Source organism: Oryzias latipes, chromosome 3, assembly GCF_053564925.1.
Source record: "Oryzias latipes strain Hd-rR chromosome 3, Olatipes_Hd-rR_3.1".
In the NCBI taxonomy this organism is placed as follows: Eukaryota; Metazoa; Chordata; class Actinopteri; order Beloniformes; family Adrianichthyidae; genus Oryzias; species Oryzias latipes.
Genome location: NC_136239.1, coordinates 4,965,541 through 4,980,117, shown reverse-complemented (window position 1 = coordinate 4,980,117; position 14,577 = coordinate 4,965,541). Strand labels below are relative to the sequence as shown.

At 40.9% G+C, this 14,577-nt stretch overlaps 1 long non-coding RNA gene across 1 annotated transcript; it reads left to right on the top strand.

The window, feature by feature from the left end:
- Positions 1 to 3,407: 3,407 nt before the first annotated feature.
- On the top strand, positions 3,408 to 7,811 carry LOC144991138 (uncharacterized). The gene is made up of 6 exons (XR_013655057.1): positions 3,408 to 4,034; positions 5,134 to 5,216; positions 5,503 to 5,591; positions 5,939 to 6,050; positions 6,159 to 6,422; positions 7,375 to 7,811. It is a non-coding gene; the product is annotated as an uncharacterized LOC144991138 (long non-coding RNA).
- The last annotated feature ends 6,766 nt before the right edge of the window (positions 7,812 to 14,577 follow it).

Below are 14,577 nucleotides of genomic sequence, written 5' to 3'. Positions count from 1 at the left end.
TGTTTACCTTAACCCATCCCATAATAATTTCAAAATTTCTGTGGGACATGCACGTGTGTTTGGGTTTTGTAACTGTGTTTTGAAAAAACTTTGTTGGCCCTATAAGCCTTTGTCGGCCTATTCATTTTTTTCCAGTATCATCGTCTTGGTGGTGGTGGTGGGGAGTTGTTGTTCACTTTGCTAAAAATAATTTTTTGCGGGTTCCTAGGTGTGTGCAAATGATGCTGTATTTTCACGCATGTGACGGGGGTCAAATTTTCGCTCAAAGATGCACAAATCTTTCCAACTGCGTCCTTGGAGTCAGTGAATATTGCTACGGCCCATAATTAATGCCCATTTAAACTTGTCGCCAGAATAAAATACACCTGTCTACAACCACAAACAGTCACACTCCAAACTCCAGTACGGCAAATACCAAAGAGCTGTCAAAAGTCAACAGAAAAACAAATTATTACTCAGTACCGGTGAGTACCGGCCCACATAAGACACTGGTGGGGTCAAAATTATCTTAAGAACGGTGAGCAAAAAATCCCTGAATCACACGATGGTAACAAAGGCTACCATCAGTAACACACGATGCCGCCAGGGACCCGCATTGTGCAGTGCCAGACGTGTCCCCCCAGCTTAAGCCAGTACATGTCTAGGTCTGACTGAAGTTTGCTAGAGAGCATCTGAATGATCCAGAAGGGGATTTGTGAAAATGTCGAGAATGTTTCAAAACATGTTGTGTTTTCATGTGAAAATCCCTGATTTCCCCAAAATGTAACTAAAAAAAGGACAAATACTGAAGAGTATTACAATGCACAGGAGTTGCATATGCCACTAAAAAAACAATGTTTGCATTTATGTTTTTATGTAAATAAGTTGGGTTTGAAGTGACAAGGTCTTACTTGTTTAAGTATCATGTCACGCACTGAGCAAAACGGCCTCTGCCTGTTTCCAAAGAATTTTTGCATATCTGTTTTTCCTCAGCAACGCTGAGGATTAGAAGATTCCAGACTCTCAGAAAGAAAAACATATAGGAACAGATTACATTTGTGTGCATCATCCATGTGTATCTCTTGATCCTTGTTTAGCTGTGTGGAGACGAAAACAAGCAAACCTGTTGGAAGCCTTTTTCTCTGACTGAAACATTACCTGTTTGATCAAACAGCTGCAGGACGATTTCTCAGGTAAAAACTTTATGTTTGTTCTTTTCTACATCTAACAGTAACGCTTTTCAAAATCCTTCTGAAAAACATTAACATTGGAGTAGTTTTTAAATTTATTTTGTTCATAGTAGATATAGATAACTTTTTATCGTACAGAAACTTGATTGTAAACCAAAGCATTATGTTATTATGCTCATCTAAGCCTTATTCTGTGTCCAAATCCTCTAAAGCCATACAACTTTTTATGTCACTATATGGCGTCACAGATGTCTGGCGTCATTTTAATCCAAATGTTAAGCATTTTTCTTTTTTTTCACAGTTGCACAGCTCTTTTTCTAGAATAGATTTTTTCCTCACTGATAATAATTTTTTTCTTTGCGGTCAACTCTTGTGAACACACCCCCATAGTAATATCAGATCATTCAGCTGTTACCCTTGATATCATCCTCCCAGGTCTCTCTGTCACGGTCTCCATGGCGGTTTAACCCATTGCTGCTCAAAGACACAGACTTTGTTCAGTTTATTAGTGAGCCTATAGACCTTTACATTTCCACTAATAATACACCAGATGCATCTGCAATTGCAATTTGGGAATCATGTAAAGCATTTTTGAGAGGGGAAATAATAACATTCAGCGCCTATAAAAATAAGATTGCCTCACTAAAGAGCCGCGATCTTTACTCTGCTATATCGGAACTGCAAAATAAGTGTGCAGAATCCCCCAGAATTTATCTAAAAACTGCTTATAAAAAAGGCAGAATTTGACTGGATGGCCACCGACGAGGCAGTGCAATCAGTACTCAGGACCCTTTATAGCTATTATGAGTTTGGGGATAAGCCTAATAAAATACTCTCACACCAGATCAGACAGTCAACAGCAGCTCAATATATTCCTGAACTCTCTACCTCTGATGGACTCACACTTAATCCTCAAACTATCAATGATACATTTAGAGAATTTTACTCTGCTCTGAATGTTCTCCTGATGAGAAACGTTACGAAGCTTTCTTTTCACATCTTAATATTCCGACAGTCGGACCAGATGCAGCTTCTCGAATGGATAAGCATTTCACTGCTGAAGAACTAAAGAACGCTGTCATGTCTATGCAGAGTGGGAAAAGCCCTGGACCTGCCGGGTTCCATTCTGAATTCTTTAAGGTTTTTATGGATAAACTATCCCCTCTAATGCTTAACATGCTACAGGCTTCAGCTGATCTTGGTGCCTTACCGGCTACTTTGCGACAGGCCACAATCTTTCTTATCCTAAAGAAGGATAAAGATCCCCGATGCTGCAGCAGTTTTCGGCCTATTTCTTTGCTGTGTGCAGATGTTAAAATTTTAGCAAAACTGCTAGCAAAACACTTAGTCGATAATGTCCACATTAATCAGCCCTGACCAAACTGGCTTTATTAAAACCAGACATTCATATCACAATATTAGGCAGCTTATGAATATTTTATGCTGCACCTCTTCAACTGGCACCCCCGAAATGGTCATCTCCATGGATGCTGAAAAGGCCTTTGATCGGGTGGAGTGGCCTTATCTTTTTTACACTTTAAGACGCTTAAGTTTTGTCTCTAGAGTTCCCATACTCTGTTTAAAAGAACTCCACTAATACAACTCAAACACAAAAAAACAAATCCAAGAGAAGATATGAGTGGAGGAGACACTCTGCGGAAAACCTGAAGAGCAAAAAAAGAGAAGTCCAAACTGACCGAACCAGAAAACAGCGAGCACGAAACGGAGGAAGCGGCTAGCGAAGCTAACAAAGCTAGCATGACCAGCGAAACCCAGCGCCGCGGCAGCGACACGAAGCTAATGCTAGACGGGCTAGCAAAAATTAGCGGTCAGATCCTCGATCTAAACACGCAACTGCGAGGTGTAAAGGACGAATTGAAACAAGAAATATCTTCCCTCAGACAAGATATGGATCGACAATTCAAGGAACACCCCAATATGTTGGAAAACCATGAAGCGGATTTGGCGGAGGCCCAGTCACGCATCGCCAGCCTGCAACACGGAGGCTAATGGTGAGCTAACAATACTGAAGAAACAGATCCAAGGCATGAAAGACAGAATCACAGATTCTGAAGCGAGGGCTCGAAGAAACAACATAAGAATCTTCGGGTTACCAGAAGAGGTTGAAGGGGGTTCGGTTGCATCATATCTGAACGAGTTGTTTAGAAAAGAGCTGCTTATGCCTGCAGACTTGGATCTGCAGATACAACGTGCGCACCGAACCCCCACCATGTATGGAGTTATTTTAGTCTCAATAATCAGAAATGCACACAACCGGTTTCACAAATACACACGCTCCGATTCACAAATGTCATTTTATGCAAACGTGAAAAATAAATTCGGAAATACACACCCTGTGTTTCACAAACACACACATTGTGTTTCACAAATGCACACTAAATGTTTTACAAATGCACAATGAGTGTTTCTCACAAATGTGCACACTGTTTTTCACAAAAACATTTTAGAAATTCACAATAAATGTATCAGAAATACACAGTAGGTGCTTCACAAACATGATTTTTAGGTACACATGTGATGTGAACTTACAGATCATTCGAATTGCAGAATGTGCATTCAAAATCCCGTTCTCGTTTGTGAATCTCCCCGTGTGTGTGAGAGATTTTTCTACGGTGAATATTGAGACTCATCTGACGGAGCAGGCGGACTAATGTCACCATTGGCTAGTGAATCTGTCAATCAAACTCATTGCAAAGCAGGCGGGTTCGCTTTTAGCCAATCGAATGGCCCCTTACACTTTTCACTCTCAACTGACGACGGAGGGAGCTGTTCAGCACAGCAGTTGGGAGGACGCGGGCGGCAAACATGGCGGAGAGGTCTTCCGAACGGGATCAGTCTCAGCCCGTAAGTAATGTTATTGAATACTAAGTTGAAGCGTTCTGCTTAGCCAAGTGACATGTGTGAATGCTTTATAAACATTTCAGCCGAGTCGTTTGCAGAGTACCCCCACCGCTAATTAGCTTAGCTTAGCCTGTGCGGTCATATTTTTTTTATGAAAGCGGGGGAGGACTTATGATGGTTTTGTCAAGTTTTATACATGGCATACCACCAGCTCTTCACACAACACGAGTAACTACAACCAACCAGGGGCCTCGAAACTAGCCGGCTTTCGACTCAACTCTCAAGTTGTGTCTGCCTTTGTGAGTGAAGTTCAAGCCGGTGTCGGTTCAAGCTAGCGCCTGTAGCCAATGATCTGTAGGTTCTACCATGATTCAGATAGAACTAAGGGGAAAAGCATGCCGGATTTACAGCAGCAAAGAAAGTTTAATAAAAAATATTGATTTAGAGACGGGGATTTGTTTAAACACTGATGCTATGCTATGCTAACTAGCTAGTTGTCCCGTGTGCTGCCTTTATGTAAACGCGATCCGGGTTAAAGTTAGAAGTTAGACACAGTCTTTTCACAACCCAGACTTTAAGACGGGGTGGATATGTGCAACAAAGTTAATTCATATGATATTCATGAAAACGGCATTTTTTAACTATAACAGACGTGAATCCACTGTTGAATGAAAGAAGCCTCATTAAGTTTCTAACGTTAGAACCCGTATTGTGCTGAAAGCCCTGTGAGATTGTGTCAGAGTGACAGCCACTAAATTCCCCGTATCTTTACTTCCAATGACGTAATGACAAGAATCCCAAACATTATGTTTTTAGGCTGTTTTGTAGTCGATAAGTAGTTACAGAAAGGGCGGATGGGAGAAATATGCTGTCAACAGTGATTTGAGTAGAAGTTACTGTAAGTATTACACACAGGCTTCCTGTGATCAGTGTCTTGTCTCTGATTTTTTATTTTTAAAGCTGTTCTTTACTACAAGCTCAAGTTATCATAGCAAGAGTGTTTTAAAAAAATCCCCTTTCAAATATTTGAAAATGATGTAATTTAATCTCAGACAGCTAAATGATCTAATCCATGTTTGTCCTGTTTTTATTTATTCTCTAGGAATTACTGAAGCGTGACAGCGTGACAATCTTTTGTTCCTCGTGCCATCAGGCAATACAACTCTCTGGCAGGGCATCTTACAAGTAATTTCTTTTAATTTTACCCACTGATTTTCCAATTATTTACCTTTTTTTATCAATCTTTTTATTTTGTGATATTTCTATTTGTAATGCATGTGTGTTTATGTGTTTTTTTAAGATGGCCATTTTTAAAAAAATTCCTGAGGGATTATTAAATACCCTTCTATTCTATTCTATTTCATATTTTATCATCCTATTGTATTACTGTTTTACCTATCAATTGGGAATTTAGCATTTTTTCCCCTGTAAATATCTGTCAGTTGAAAGTATTTGTACTTGTATTCCATAGATCTTGTACCTGAAGATAGCAGACAACTGTGCAGACACCCACTTGGCCTTCTTCAGTGACGCTGTGAACGTTTATGGCTTTCCTCTGAGGTATTCATGTTATTCATAAAGAAATATTTTATTCACATATCGGGCAGTATAAGTACTTGGTTATTTGTACAAAAATAAAATAACTTTTTTTAGACTCCTCTCTGAAAACAAAGGCAACTCTAAAACTCTTTCCCCTCATGAATAACATTTTACCCCCCCTTAACAGTCTCTCTCACCTCAATGTTTCCCCCAGTGATACATGTAACCCACTCCTGCAATTTATCTAACCTAGAAATTCTACTTACTGGCAACGTACATAAGAACATTACATTTTAAATTGATGTGTACCGTATTGGCGATGCATTTGTAATTATGTGTTTGAGACATGATTTTCATGTTATTGTCAGGGTGAGAGGAGATCACGGAGGAGAACATGCGGGCATAGCCGAGTTAATGCTCACAGTACGTAGAACTGACACAAACAGCTTCATTTCAGGAAAAGTGTACACACAATCAACGGTGAGTTGAACCTAGTTTTAGACGCTTTAATATATACATAAAAGTGAATGATGTATTAAAAATAAATCTGACAATATAATATTTCTTTTTGCTTTTTTCCAAATACAGGATTGAGCTCCTCTGGTGTGATGTCTTCATGACTGTTACTGGTTTATATTACAACATCCTGCTCTCTCCTGAGGACCAAGATTTGCTCAATATCAGTAACATCACGTATTCTGCTGCCACTATATTTTCCTACCACGCATTCAGGCCAGTTTGGATGTCTTTAGTGACGCGTGGGACAGCCATCCAATCAGGACGGAACAAAGCATCACACCAAATCAGCTGTGCCAGTTGGGCTTGACCCAGAACCCTGTTTCTGATCCCCGGGTAAGTGCTTTATTTCAGTGGTTTTTAACCTTTGTTCACTTGTTCCACGGTCTGACACCGGACTCTGTGGAAAGCTACACCGCTAAAGACGAGCTTTAGCTGGTATTTTTGTTATAACTGAGCGACTTTATCAGCAGAATTAAGAACAAGGAAGTGAAGACTTTAACTACTTCTGATTGGTCAGACTGATGACATGTGATTAAGCCTTCAAGAATGATTGGCGGAGACAGTTAAAGGGGCGGGACTTTTCCTTACACAGTTATAGCTGCAGCTAAATCGCGGTACCGTCAACCTTATCAAAATGTATTTTATAGAATTAAATAAACAAAAAGAAAAAGTCATTTTAAGATCTTTCATATTCCTAACTACTCAGTGTTTTATCAGTGCCTGTTTGCATGAAGAGCTGATTTCCTGGAGATGGGAAATGTTTTTAGATCGGTGAAGTAGGGCAATTCCCCACGGCACACTTGACCATCTCCCACGGCACACTAGTGTGCCGCGGCACACTGGTTGAAAAACACTGCTTTATTTAATCTCACTGTACTGGACAACTGATTTGTGTGCAGTTCGACTAAAGTGCAAAGTATCAAGAACAGTATGATGAAATCACAATGACTACAAGGAATTTTCATCAAAAATGAATGAAAAGTATTATTGTTGTGTGGTGCAAACTATTTCCCTAAATTGTTTGGTTTTTTAAATCAAGTAGGAAGAATAGCACATCTGCAAGTTCAAAATGCATCACAATGCATGGCATTATGAGCCATCATATGTACTAATGTCACTACTTTGTTAAGGATCACTTATTTGCAAATTATAAACAGTTATGGAGATATGAGGTCTGCCTGCTAGAAACAATATAAGTCATTATTAGTGGGTCTCTGTTCCTACATAATCTAAAACATTAAAAAAAACAGTGCTGTTCATAAACAGTATCTTTTTTTTTTGTCAGGGTGTGCTGGTTCCAGAGATTGAATGGGAGGAGAGTGGATCCATGGCTGAACCTCATCCTGGGATCAATGTCCCGGTATGGGACAGTCCTCTTTTGGGTCCACAAATGTTGGAACTGCAAGACGACATCAACCCATTGTGGAATTCAGACCGTTTGGGAGTGGACCTATATCTTTACTGTCCCGTTTGTTTAGAACTTAATTTAGGCGACATAATTACATACAGAAGAAGAGAGACTGAGGGGAGCAAGACAGACTTCAAATCAATACTGCTGTATTGTTCAAGGGACTTCATTGTATGTAAGGATGTTATGAAAATTAGTTCCAGTTTAAATAAAATTCAAATCAGTAGAGATCCCACATTTGCTTAAATTTTGATGTTTTAATCTGTCCATGTTTTCACTGAATTTTACTCTGCAATAAAGGGTGAATGTTTGCACTTTGTTGTTCTATGACCATCTTTTGTTGTGTAGTATTTAACCAGCTATAAAACCCAGAGAGATGAGGATCTTTTTTGCAAGGGTGACCTGGCCAAGAGGTGTATATGTATATGGTTACAATATAAAATCACTGACATTTGAGTTATTAAAAAAATAACATTAAGGTCCAGCAAAGTGACTTCGGGCTGAGCAGCGGAGGTGTATTGGGTATCTGTGATTGACAGTGAGATGAACTTGAGGTAATGTAGTCCCACTGCGTGGTACGGAGCAAAGTGATGCCAGTTTCTCCACAGAACCTACTGTGGAAGTTAAAGATTTTTCTCCTCCACCTTCAGATGATCAAGACCGAAGGGAACCGTGTCTGAGTGTTGAAATGACACTAGCATGAAAGCTAAGAGAATAACGTACAAACGATCCCGAGTGAAACGTTCATTGTTAATCTCATGACCAGTACAGAGTTCGATGGATTCTATGTCAACTGCATTCAACCACTGTTGCCTTGCTTCCAGGCCCACTGAAAAGTTGCACAAGCCAGTCATTTTTGACAACCGAAGGCAATAAACCGACAAGCCATGCTAAGGCTAACACGCTAACGACCGACTGGTACAGAATCAAATATGGGCGGGGCTTTTGACACCTGCAGAAAGCGTAGAGAAAGTGTAAGGGGCCAAACGATTGGCTAAAAGCGAACCCGCCTGCTTTGCCGATGAGTTTGATTGACAGATTCACTAGCCAATGGTGACATTAGTTGACCTGCTCCGTCAGATGAGTCTCAATATTCACCGTAGAAAAATCTCTCACACACACGGGGAGATTCACAAACGAGAACGGGATTTTGAATGCACAGTCTGCAGTTCGAATGATCTGTGAGTTCACATCACATGTGTACCTAAAAATCATGTTTATTTGTGTATTTCTGATACATTTATTGTGAATTTCTAAAATGTTTTTGTGAAAAACAGTGTGCACATTTGTGAGAAACACTTATTGTGCATTTGTAAAACATTTAGTGTGCATTTGTAAAACATTTAGTGTGCATTTGTGAAACACAATATGTGTGTTTGTGAAACACAGGGTGTGTATTTCCAAATTTATTTTTCACGTTTGCATAAAATGACATTTGTGAATCGGAGCGTGTGTATTTGTGAAACCGGTTGTGTGCATTTCTGATTATTGAGACTGAAATAACTCCATAACCATGAAACCCAAAGCAGGCGAGCGCCCGAGGCACGTTGTTGTCAACTTTCTGAGCTTTGAAACGAAAGACACGGTTCTGAAGAAAGCCTGGCAAAAGAAAATAAAAGTGAACGACCAGCTAATTCAATTTGACCATGACTACCCAGCAGAAATCGTTCAAAAATGGCACTCATACTCAGACATTAAAAAAGTTTTGAAGGAGCGGGGAATCCGTTTTCAAACCCCATACACCAGGCTGAGGATTCACTGGATAGATGGCGTCCAAAGCTACAACAGTGCGATGGAAGCTGCACAGGACTTAAAAAAGAGAGGGATTGACGTCAATCCACCAAGCAGCGAAAGCACCAGGGGACCTGACCGGACGCAAGTAGCGGAGGGATGGCAGCGGGTCGGCGGGACAGTGCGGCGTGCGCAGGAGAGGCTTCAGGAATACCAAAGGAAATAAACACATGGAAACTGCAAATGGAGCCGATTTATTAAACCAAAATGCCGAGGCAGAGCTCACAGACAGAAGACCGAAGAATGTTGGACAATTCTAGACTCTTGTCTAGGGGCAGACCCCCATCTGGAATGAGGTCACCCTGCCCACCCACCAACAGGGACAGGAGAGGAGAGACGGAGATCATCTCCATGTGGAAGTCACAGTTCTTTTTTAAGTTCAGGTTGTACAGTTTTTTTTATTTGTTTTTTAGGTTTTTTTTGAGTTGGTCAATATCTAGGTGCATGGATATGATTGCTTTAATAAATGTGTAGCTTGAGTATTGCCTCACTGAATGTGAATGGGTTAACCATGCCAAAAAAGAGGGGGATAATACTACAAAAATTAAGAAAGGAGAATATAAAACTAGCTCTATTGCAAGAGACCCATTTGAATGACCAAGAACATGAGAAACTTAAAAAACTAGGATTCAGACATACAAGATCCACTAGGCAGGGTTGTGGGCTCTCCCTGACTCTGTTTGCTCTCTTTATCGAGCCTCTGGCACAGGCAATACGTGAAAAACCTGAAATTAAAGGAGTTTCACTGAATGGAGTCGAACATAAAATAGGATTGTTCGCTGATGATTTAATAGCGTACCTTGAACAACCAGGAACATCAATTCCTCATTTTATGGAAATATTAGAAACATTTGAAAATGTATCTGGATATAAAATAAATATTCTCAAAACTACAATTTTAAAATTCAATTATGTTCCATTTGAATACATTAGAAATAACTTTATATTCAACTGGAATTTGAAAAGTATTAAATATTTGGGTGGGGAAATAACACAAGATTTTCAAAATATGAACAGTAAAAATTATTCAGAAGTACAAGAAAAAATACAAAAAGACATTGAAAAATGGTCAACACTGCCACTAGATTTCAGCTCCAGAATTGAAATAGTGAAAATGAACATTTTGCCCCGGTTTATATTTGTCTTTCAAGTTCTACCAACACAGGTCTCTAACACGCAATTTACAACGTGGGACAAAACAATAACCAAATTCATATGGGACAATAAAAAATCCAGAATAAAATATGGCACCCTCCAGCTTCCAAAGAATAAAGGAGGTATGGCACTACCAAAGCTGAGAGAATACTATATTGCTTCACAACTACGATACTTATACTGCTGGTGTAATCCCCAGTATACCAGAAAATGGAAAAATATAGAATATGAAACTTTACAAGAACCCATTCAAAACATTATTGGAGATAAAGAACTATATGAAATAAAGAAAAAGCATCTAGATCCCATAACAAAACATACACTACAAAAATACAAAATTATAAATAGTGCAAAAAAATTCAAGTGGGTAGCATATGATAGGCAATTTAAACCAGCAGAGTATGACCCAACCTTTAAATATTGGACTACAAAAGGAATAACAGCATGCTGCTTATTAGAAAAGAAGGACAGACAGCTGGAGAGTTTTGAGAATTTGGCTAAACAATTTCACCTTTAAAATCTGGGTTTTTTTAGATACTTACAAATGAGAAATTATTATAAGACTAAAATACAAAGAGGCTCTACTGGGGACGGGGTGGGATCATTCAAACAATAATAAAGACATATAAAGACAGTAATTCTAAAGTGATTAATAGGCAAGGCAAGGCAAGTTTATTTGTATAGCACAATTCGTACACAAAGTAATTCAAAACAGAAAAATGCATTAAAATCACAATTCATCATAGAAATAATCAACGTAAAATATAAAAGAAAAGAAAAAATTTGAAAATTGATTTAAAAATAAAGGAAGGAAAGGAAAGAAAAGTGCAGATAGGACCTTTCAGTCATATACACGGCTAAACAGAAATGTTTTAAGTCTAGATTTGAACATGAACACAGAAGAGGCCTGTCTTATGACTTCAGGGAGGCTGTTCCAGATTTTAGCTGCAGAATATGGAAACTCTGATTCCCCTTGTTTAGTTCTGACTGTGGGAATCAACAGGAGGCCGGCCCCTGAGGTCCTCAGAGTACGAGATGGTTCATATGGCACTAACATGTCAGAGATGTACTTTGGTGCGCGGCCATGGAGAGACTTGGACACAAGCAGAGCTGCTTTGAAGTCTATTCTTTGAGGCACGGGGAGCCAGTGCAGAGACCTGAGCACAGGACTAATGTGATCATACTTCCTGGTTCTGGTCAGGACTCGAGCAGCAGCATTCTGGACGTACTGAAGCGGTTTTACAGCTTGTTTGGAGAGGCCGGTGAGCAGGCCATTACAGTAGTCTAACCTACTGGAAACAAATGCATGAATAAGTATCTCCAGGTCTGGCTTTGACATTATGTTTTTGATTTTGGCAAAGTTTTTCAGATGATCTGTTGGAGGCAGTGGCTGAGTGAATCCACTGGCCCATATTCACCTGTTGTCAGTGACACATAGATCTGAGTATCATCTGCATAGTTGTGATAAGATATGTTGTTACTGCGTATTAACTGCCCTAGTGGCAGCATGTAGAGGTTGAACAGAAGGGGTCCCAGGATCGATCCCTGGGGCACACCACAAGTCAAGGCCATGTAGTCTGAGACACAACTCCCAATTTCAACAAAGTATTTCCTGTCTTCTAGATAAGACTTGAGCCAACGTAGGGCAGATCCAGAGATGCCAACCCAGTCTTGGAGTCTGTGCAAAAGGATCCCATGATCAACAGTATCAAAGGCAGCACTCAGGTCTAGCAGGATTAAGACAGAGACTTTGCCATCATCAGTGTTCAGGCGGATGTCGTTGGTTACCTTGATAAGAGCAGTTTCTGTGCTATGATGGGGTCTAAAACCTGACTGGAAAACATCAAATGAATTGTTTAATAAGAGAAAGTCAGTGAGCTGTTGGTAGACAACTTTGTCTTTTTTCTTTTTTTTTTAAACTTGTCCTGTCCAACAGCTGGGCAGACAGATGAGAGCTGAGGGCCTCTTGTGTTGGACATATTTTACTTTAACAAGAGGGGTTATTAATATTCAGACAAACCAAAAGTATGTCTGAATAAACCCCTTTTGTAATTGAGGCCAAACTTTATTAATTTCAAACATGTTTGAAAATCTTTGGTGTTGGACCGGACGGAAAAGGAAAGAGGGGAAGAAGAGAGATGGACGTTAGAGAGAGGGGGGGTAGAAGGGTGATAGTAGGAGGGGAAGGGGGATAAGACCATGAAGCAGCATAAAGCAACTAGTTTACTGGTTGTTAATCATTATGGTAAGGTTCAAATGTAGTACAAAAAGGGCGGAGCCTGTCCACACACACACTCAAGTGTTATAAACACACCTGCTAGCTGCAGAAATGTCCACCTGTTGACATGTACACAAAACAGATAGTGTTCACACGCATACTTATGCCTTAAAACCAACTAGTGTGAAATATTTCAGTCATTCAGTCATGCAAACTGTTAGTGCAAAGGTGAGCTAACACCTGTGCTCAGGTGAGTGTTTATGTTCTTCAAAAATGGATGGTGGAACGTGAAAAGAAGGAGGGAGAGTGCCCAGCCCTCCCCACCCCAAGACCCCCACCGCAGCAGCGGCAGCCGGAATCCCCCCAATGCCACACGGAAACCGGCAGGGAACAACCGCCGCCCGGGCGACCAAGCCCGTCACCCAGGCCAGGGCCAGCAGGACCGCCGCAAAGCCCCCAGAGCCAGAGAGCAGGGAGGCACGGAGGGAAAGAGAGGGCCGCCCCAGCCCAACCAGGAGAGCAGCCCCCCCGCCGCGCCCGGAGAACCCAACGCAGGGCCCCACCGGAGAAGGACGCCCCGCAGCCCCAGAGGAGCACCCCACCACCACCCAGGAGTTCCGGGCATCCCCCCGCCCCAACCCCAGGTACGAGTCAGGACCCCCCAAGGGAGACCCACCCCGCACTCCAGGCAGCCATCCGCCCGGCCCCGTAGACAACTTTTTCAAGGACTTTTCCTAAAGATTAGAGATAGGTCTGTAATTATTCAGTACAGTGGGATCAAGACCGCTCTTCTTCAGGAGAGGTTTAATGACCGTAGTTTTTAAGGCCTCTGGAAATATTCCAGATTGAAGAGACATGTTAACTATTTGAGTAATTGATTTGTTCAGGACAGACTTTAGAAATCTAGTGGGTAACACATCAAGGCAGCATGTAGACGAGCTCAGACGGGTGATGGTCTCTTGGACAGTTGGTCAGTGACAGGTATAAAGTGAGTCAGCTTAGAATGAGTAGGTGGCCGTTGGATAGTTATATGTGTTGTGGAGTTGATGGCTTTTTCATGCCCTGAACCTTATCATTAAAAAATACAGCAAACTCATTACATTTAGGTGTGCAAACCAATTCTTTTGGTAGCTGGGTTGGAGGGTTAGTTAATCTGTTTACTGTTGTGAACAGGATACGAGAGTTGCTGCTGCAACTTCCAATGATTTCAGAGAAGTACCTTTCCCTTGTTCTGCATAAGATCTGGTTGTAAGCGTACAACTCCCCCTTATACATTCCATAATGAACCTGGAGTTTTTGATTTGCGCCACTTTCACTCAGCTCTGCAGCACTGTTGTTTCTGTGCCCTGACTAGATCATCGTTCCTCCAGGGAGCTTTCTGTCTATGTTTTCTCAATTTAACCTTCATGGGGGCAATGGCATCCAGAACATTCAAGATGCTAGAAGTAACAGAATTCAGCATTTCATCAACATTGGCACCAGAGACTGTTGGCGTTTTCAGGGTTTATCATTTCTACAAACTGTGCCCTAGTGCTCTCATTTATTTGTCTCCTTTGGACAACTGCAGGGCCAGGCGGTGGTTTGGGAGCAACAGACAGGTCAAAGAATACACAGAAATGATCAGAGAGGGCGACATCAACCACACTGACATTGTAAATAGTAACCCCCCTTGTGATGAGCAGGTCCAGAGTGTGCCCTCTGCTGTGGGTGGGGCAACTCACATGCTGAATTAGACCAAAGGTTTCAAGGACAGCATTGAGCTCTTTTGCATTTCTGTCATTGACATTATCAACATGAACATTAAAATCACCTGTAATGACTAGACCATCAAATGACTATAAATTAGTCTCTATGCAGATGACATATTACTGTTTTTAAGTAATTTACATTCTGTAAATGAAACGGCAACAATCATT